At 51.9% G+C, this 7,530-nt stretch overlaps 1 long non-coding RNA gene across 1 annotated transcript; it reads left to right on the top strand.

Annotated features, from left to right (window-relative positions):
- The first annotated feature begins 1,773 nt into the window (after nt 1–1,773).
- Nucleotides 1,774–7,029, top strand: LOC137457438 (uncharacterized). The gene is made up of 7 exons (XR_010991254.1): nt 1,774–1,905; nt 2,219–2,380; nt 2,474–2,552; nt 3,557–4,061; nt 4,610–4,779; nt 5,024–5,183; nt 6,644–7,029. It is a non-coding gene; the product is annotated as an uncharacterized lncRNA (long non-coding RNA).
- Nucleotides 7,030–7,530: the final 501 nt, after the last annotated feature.

The following is a 7,530-nucleotide window of genomic DNA, read 5'->3' as shown; positions in this document are numbered from 1 at the left end:
AGCTGTGTGTCTTCAGAGAGGTTTGGGCAAACTTTTATACAAAAAGTTATCTGTCTATAATGACAGAGGTCCAGATGCTGCCTATCTATACAAAGCTTATCTCTCTAAAAGAGCAGAAGTACACATATCATGCAGGTGTCCTTTGTCTTATCCAAAAGAGCATCTTGTCCAAGACTAACAGAAGTGAATCACTGACAAATCCTGTTATTCCTTCTCTATCCAAAGGCTGTCTGCCAACCCCTCTCCCCCTCCCTGCGTCCCAGCATTTCAGCTAACAAGCGGAAAATTCTTATCAACTCTGTGGTTCTGTTAATGAGACTTTTCTGTTCATCAGTTCCCCCCTTTCTCACAGCCAACAGTATATTCCTATACTATATTTTCTTCAGGCAAACTTTGGACCCAGGCTTTCTGAGCTATCTTTCCCATGCTGACACTTGTGGAAGGTACTCTCAGATGTAGTCACCCAGTCTGATGCCCCCCAAGTCCAATTCATTGAGGCTTCCCCAAATAAAGGGGTCCTCATTTGGCCTCGAGGAAGTTCAGTGCATATCCAACAGTTAGAGAGATTAGTTTGCAAAGCCAATTCTTGCCTAACGTGTAAGTACATATTGCCTTCCCATCCCTCAATTTCCTTGCTGTGCTGCAAAGATTTTGATAGGAATTTCTAGGTATTAACTACAGCCAGGGCAATCCTTCAAGTGCCCTAGGAATGCAGTGAAAACCTTTTGGGAATTGTTCCTGCTCTGGTACTCCTCAAGCTATGAGGAGCTCTTCAGGGCAGCTCCAAGGTTAGGTTTGGATTCTCCTGGAGTCTCACACAGAACGAGTCTCACGATTCCAGTGGTCTCATTTCATAGCTGCATTTTCTTCTCTCTGCCTAGGTGACAGGACGACCTCACTAATGAAGAGAGATAGCCTGAGCTCTGCAGGAACCTTGAACCCAAGCAGCCAGTGCCTTCTGTGAGTACAAGCTGTCCTTGCTCAACGTGGAACTAGTTGAGAGCTGAAGCCAGACCACGCCATAATTCCCTCAGCTTCCTCTTCTGCAGATTAAACAGTCCCAGTTCCTTCAGCCACTCCTCGTAAGGCTTGTTATCCAGACCCCTCACCAGCTTTGTGGCCCTTCTCTGGACTCACTCTCTCACAAGGGGTGTCCTGGGGAACACCACTTGTGCCCGGCCGGCCACCGGCTGGGTTTAACTCTGTTCCCCACCGCTCTTGGGGCCCAGCCATCCATCCTGTTCTGCTGTCCAGCAGTCCCTTTGAAAAACAATCCATCTGAAAAAAGAAGTAGCAGAGAAGGAAAGTTGAAGCTGCAAGGATTGCAGTCCCCTCAGTTCTGGTTGTAGCCAGGTGGGGGTTGGTCTCTTCTCCCAGGCAAGCAGCACCAGAACAAGAGGACACAGTCTCAAGCTGTGGCAGGGGAGGTTTAGTCTAGAGGTTAGGAAGAGGTTCTGCACAGAGAGAGTGATTGCCCATTGGAATGGGCTGCCCAGGGAGGTGGTGGAGTCACCATCTTTGGAGGTGTTCATGAGGAGACTGGATAGGGTGCTTGGTTGCATGGTTTAGTTGATTAGGTGGTGTTGGATGATAGGTTGGACACGATGATCTTGAAGGTCTCTTCCAACCTGGTCCGGTCCATTCCATTCCATCACCATCTAATCAACTAAACCACGGCACTGAGTGCCTCATCCAGTCTCTTTCTAAACACTTCCAGTGATGGTGACTCCACCACCTCCCTGGGCAGCACATTCCAAAGGCCAATCTCTCTTTCAACCTGCTCTATTCTATTCTATGAAGACCTTCTTCCTAACATCCAGGTTTAATTGGTGAGAGCAACAGACTTGGTTGCTGCCACCCGCTGCTAAGGGGTCTGAGTGGCCCCCTAATGGCGTTTGGAGGCAGGTAAAGGTTTCTTTTGGCATGTGAAGGGGTTTTGTGGGCATCTAGAAGGGGTGTGGAGCCCCCTGAAAGGGTCTGGGATAGTGTCAGGGGGTTCTGGGCTGGTCTACCAGCGGGTCTGGGGACATTAGAAGCGTCTGGGGGTACCTAAAACGGATCTGGGCGTATCAGATGGGGGGTTTGGGTGCCTCCAAAGGGGTTTTGTGGGCATCTAAGTTGGGGAGTCTTGGGGGGTCCTGAAGGAGTTGGGGGGTTCTCCTCAAGCTATGAGCAGACACACAGACAGTTGTTAACGGACTTTCTTTGATCATTCCAGGTCTGGTGTGCTGGGACTGGCAGGATCTTCCTGAGCTGTCCACGTACAGTTTCTGTCGACACTCTTCAGCTCGTACATCCGGTTTGCTGACAGAGGGTGTGGGGTTTGTGGGGCCCGGCAGCGAGACTTTTCCAAAGAGGAGCTCTTCAGGGCAGCTCCAAGGTTAGGTTTGGATTCTCCTGGAGTCTCACACAGAACGAGTCTCACGATTCCAGTGGTCTCATTTCATAGCTGCATTTTCTTCTCTCTGCCTAGGTGACAGGACGACCTCACTAATGAAGAGAGATAGCCTGAGCTCTGCAGGAACCTTGAACCCAAGCAGCCAGTGCCTTCTGTGAGTACAAGCTGTCCTTGCTCAACGTGGAACTAGTTGAGAGCTGAAGCCAGACCACGCCATAATTCCCTCAGCTTCCTCTTCTGCAGATTAAACAGTCCCAGTTCCTTCAGCCACTCCTCGTAAGGCTTGTTATCCAGACCCCTCACCAGCTTTGTGGCCCTTCTCTGGACTCACTCTCTCACAAGGGGTGTCCTGGGGAACACCACTTGTGCCCGGCCGGCCACCGGCTGGTTTAACTCTGTTCCCCACCGCTCTTGGGGCCCAGCCATCCATCCTGTTCTGCTGTCCAGCAGTCCCTTTGAAAAACAATCCATCTGAAAAAAGAAGTAGCAGAGAAGGAAAGCTGAAGCTGCAAGGATTGCAGTCCCCTCAGTTCTGGTTGTAGCCGGGTGGGGGTTGCTCTCTTCTCCCAGGCAAGCAGCACCAGAACAAGAGGACACAGTCTCAAGCTGTGCCAGGGGAGGTTTAGGCTGGATGTTAGGAAGAAGGTCTTCATAGAATAGAATAGAGCAGGTTGAAAGAGAGATTGGCCTTTGGAATGTGCTGCTCAGGGAGGTGGTGCCCAGGGAGTCACCATCACTGGAAGTGTTTAGAAAGAGACTGGATGAGGCACTCAGTGCCGTGGTTTAGTTGATTAGATGGTGTTGGAATGGAATGGAACGGAATAGAATAGAATAGACCAGACCGAGTTGGAAGAGACCTTCAAGATCATCGTGTCCAACCTATCATCCAACACCACCTAATCAACTAAACCAAGCAACCAGGCACCCTATCCAGTCTCCTCCTGAACACCTCCAAAGATGGTGACTCCACCACCACCCTGGGCAGCCCATTCCAATGGGCCATCACTCTCTCCGTGCAGAACCTCTTCCTAACCTCTAGCCTAAACCTCCCCTGGTGCAGCCTGAGACTGTGTCCTCTTGCTGGGCCTGGTGATGATCAAAGTTCTTTTCCAAGCTGCTTACTCCTGTTTGGTTTTATTCTCCTGCATGAATTGTCAGTTCAAAGCACTCGAGAGAAATGGTGTGATGGCTGTGCTGCCAAGCATCAGACTGGGGACCGAAAGACAACCTCCTGTGGATCGATGTACCGGGATATTCCAGGAACCTCTGTGCTGCCACAGACCTGGACTTAAACTCGTTCCAGATGCCGCGGTGTGTTCCGCATGACAATCGCACTCGGCACGTGAAGAGTGGCCAAGAGACTTCCCTTGTTACCTTTGTGGAAGGCTTTTGTGTGTCCCCCGGCCCCGGGGGCCGTGTTCCTCTCGGGCAGGCTGCGGACGAGGCTGCCCTCGGCAGCAGGCGTGCCGCAAGCGGAGCGGCGAAGCTGTGTTCCTGGCAGTTCTCTCTCCGCCTGGATCAGGACGAAGGTGCCGGCCGACAAGGACTTGCACTGACACAGGGTCAGAGAGCTGAGAGCACCAAAGGGTTTAATTGGTGAGAGCAACAGACTTGGTTGCTGCCACCCGCTGCTAAGTGGCCCCCACGTGGGGTTTGGAGGCAGGTAAAGGTTTCTTTTGGCGTGTGAAGGGGTTTTGTGGGCATCTAGAAGGGGTGTGGAGCCCCCTGAAAGGGTCTGGGATAGTGTCAGGGGGTTCTGGGCTGGTCCACCAGCGGGTCTGGGGACATTGGAAGCATCTGGGGGTACCTAAAGTGGAGCTGGGTGTTTCAGATGGGGGGTTTGGGTGCAACCAAAGGGGTTTTGTGGGCATCTAAGTTGGAGAATCTGTGGGGGTCCTGAAGGAGTTGGGGGGTTCTCAGTGAGGTTTTGGAGTCTCTATGGAGTCCCTGTTGTATCTTGGGTCTGCTGTGGGATTGGTAGTGACTGGGTGCTCCGGTTTTGGTGGCTCCAGGGCAGCAGGTACCCACAGGGCTGTGCCTTGCTTTATGTTCCCCAGCTGTGGGCCAAGCAGGAGCCCCAGGGGAAGGGAATTTCAGCATGTGGCGGGTGATAGTGGAGGCGACTTCCTGACAAAATGGCTTTGGGGGTTTGGTTAGGTCTTGTTTTTATGGTTGACTCACTCTTGCTTTCTTTCCTTTTTTTTCAGGGAGCTTAACTGCTTTGCCTGAGGACCAGTTGCAGATTTGTATTCGGCCTCAGCCACAAGCCCTGACACGGAGCGGGGTGCTTTGGTGTCAGAATGTGGAGCTGTTGGAAACCCAATTGCTCACTGAAAAAAAGAAAAGGAATAATTTGTCATAAAAAAATCCCCACAGTTCCTGTAAGCTTTCGAGTTCCTACTTAATAATATAAAGCAGTTTGTGGTTTGGTTGGTTTGGTTTTTTTCTTGTTGTGCTGCAAAGATTTTGATAGGAATTTCTAGGTATTAACTACAGCCAGAGCAAGCCTCTACTTGCCCTGGGAACGCAGTGAAAACCTTTTGGGAATTGGTTCTGCTCTGTTACTCCTCAAGCTATGAGCAGACACACAGGCAGTTGTTAACAGAGTTTCTTTGTGCATTCCAGGTCCGGTGTGTTCAGACCGGCAGGATCTTCCTGGGCCATCCGATTACGGTTTCCGTTGACACTTTTCAGCCCTTACATCCGGTTTGCCGACAGAGGACGTTGGTTTGTGGGCCCTGGCAGCGACAGTTTTCCAAAGAGGAGCTCTAAGGCCAGCTGCAAGGTTAGGTTTGGATTCTCCTGGGGTGCCTGTGCTTGAAAGCCCCCCAGAGGCCGTGCAGAGTGGTGCTCGCAGTAGCTCTGTGCAAGTCTGCCATGGGCTCAGGAGGCCAGTATCTAGAGAGAGGGAAGGACAGAGACTCTTCTAAGACAGTTTTAAAGAAATAATTATGAGAAGAGGCAAATTAATTCTGGGGACTCATGTGATATATCTGTTCAAGAGAAAAAAAAATGAAGGAGGTTTCTGACCATAACCAGGCTGACAAAGCACAGTAATGTGGTTTCCTATGGGATTCAACTCCTCCTGCATTGCACAGGACACTTCAACAGCTGTCCCGACAAGCTCTAAGTAATGAACTTAATCCACCCTGTGCGAGCAATGGGGCAAAAGATTACAAAATCCATGTATGCAGTTGAGATGTGTTACGTTGGGACGCCCAGGATACAGCTCATCAAGCTCTCCTAGTGTTTAGACGCAAGATGGAAGAAGGAAGGGGGAAGACAGAGCAGAAGGTCTATTTAAATATGAAACTCCTAGGCTGAAAGAAAAGAAAAACATTTTAAAGAGCACTCAGTGAGACTCTGTCACCAGCATAGCTAATCACAGAATCACTGAGTGTTAGGGGTTGGAAGGGACCCCAAAATAGCATCCGGTCCAACCCCTGTGCCAGTGCAGGATCACCTGGGGCGGGTTTTGAATGTCTCCAGAGACTCCACTAACTCTCTGGGCAGCCTGCTCCAGGGCTCTGGCACACACAGTGAAAAGGTTTTCCCTTCTGTTCCTGTGGAACTTCCTCCTTTTATTCGTCGGACGCAGCGAAGCCGCTGGGTCGTGTTGCTGCGGCAAGGTGACCCACCCTGTAGTTCAGGGCCTGGGTCTGTGCCTTCATGGCAGCCTGTTCCCTTGGCACCCTGTCAGCTTAACAGCCCTGTGCTCGGGGCCTGTGTGACGAGTTGTGGAGCCCTCCATCCCCCTTCTGTCCCCAGCAGCAGCCCAAGGTCCCTGTAAGCAGGGCTGGGGAGGCTGCTTTAGGCAGCTAACAGGAACCAACCTTGCCTGGCCCTTAGGGGGCTGAGGTCAGTCCCTGGGCTCCTGAAGAGGTGGTGTTGCGCTGCTGCCAGGAGGGCCGGCCCGTAGGTGGGGCACGGGCCAGAGCCTGTGGCTCTCTGTGGGGCTTTTTGGGAGTGCTGCTGAGGCCTCACTCTGTCCTGTTGGCATCCTGTGTCAGGGTAGCCAGATCCTAGGCCTGATGTCTATCGTTAGCTCAATCGCAGAATTTGCTCGTCTGCTGTTCCTGTCCGTAAATTTTTGCCAGTGCTTCTGTAATAAAAAGGTTTTTATTTCTCCTGTAACTTGCAAGCTGGTGACCTCCTTAGGAGCACCACTGTGTTGTTCACAAAGTTCTTTGCTGTTGCAAAGCTGGGAGAAGTGTGAGGTTCAGCTGATGAAGTTTCTCTCTTTAGGAGTGTCTGCTCAGCCGTCCTCTTCCTGGATCTCGGAGCTTTGTCTCTCCCTGTTTGCGGTGCCCCGACAAGGACTTGTGCCGACACATCCTCGGGAAGCTGAAACCACCAAAGGGTTTAATGGGTGAGAGCAAAGCTCAGCTGTGTGCTGAAGCTGCAAACCTTGCCCAGAAGGCTGTCCCCGGCTCGGGGTGATAAAAAGAACAGGAGCGTAGCCGCTCGGCTGTCTTTCCTTCTGTGATGCCACAGCGGGGTGGGCGAGGATACAGCAGAGGAGCAGTGAGGGAGGGGTGAGGGCAGCCTCCCACAAAGGCTGCTTGCAGACCTGAAATGCCAAATGTTTGAAATGCCAGGACGTTCTTGGAGGGGAGGGAAAGCCCCGGGAAAGTGTAAGAGTGAGTGTGAGGTGTTCCAGCAGAGGAACAGCGGTGCTGCTTATTGAGAGATTGCAGAAGGGCAGTGATTTGTGTGCAGAAAGGCCTTGACGTGACCCCCCTCTGTTCTGTAGAAAGGCTTCTAGAGGAGAAAAGCACATCCTGAGCAGAGCCACGGGGGGGTGTGGGGTGTGGTTTGAAGCAGAAATAGCAACTGTCTCTCAATTAAAACAGTGGATTGTCTTTCGTGTGTGTGTGTGGTGTGCTGTTTTTTCATTGACTGGAAAAAGCTCTGCAGGGAGACCAGCTGATCTGCTCCCGAGGCACAGCAGCACCGGACCTGCTGAGCGCTGGGGGCCTGTTAAGGAGGGTCTGCTGTCATCTGAAGTGGGCTTGGGGGTATGAAAGGGGAATTTGGGGGCATGTGAAGGGTTCTGGGAGCATCTAGAGGTGTCTGGGGACCTCTGGAGGGGCTCCTGGGTCATGTCTGGAGGGTCACGGAGGAGTGGGGGG

This window comes from Melanerpes formicivorus, unplaced genomic scaffold, assembly GCF_026170545.1.
Source record: "Melanerpes formicivorus ecotype bairdi unplaced genomic scaffold, bMelFor1.0.p_v2 SCAF_179, whole genome shotgun sequence".
Taxonomy (NCBI): domain Eukaryota; kingdom Metazoa; phylum Chordata; class Aves; order Piciformes; family Picidae; genus Melanerpes; species Melanerpes formicivorus.
This window is presented reverse-complemented; position numbering and strand designations above follow the sequence as displayed.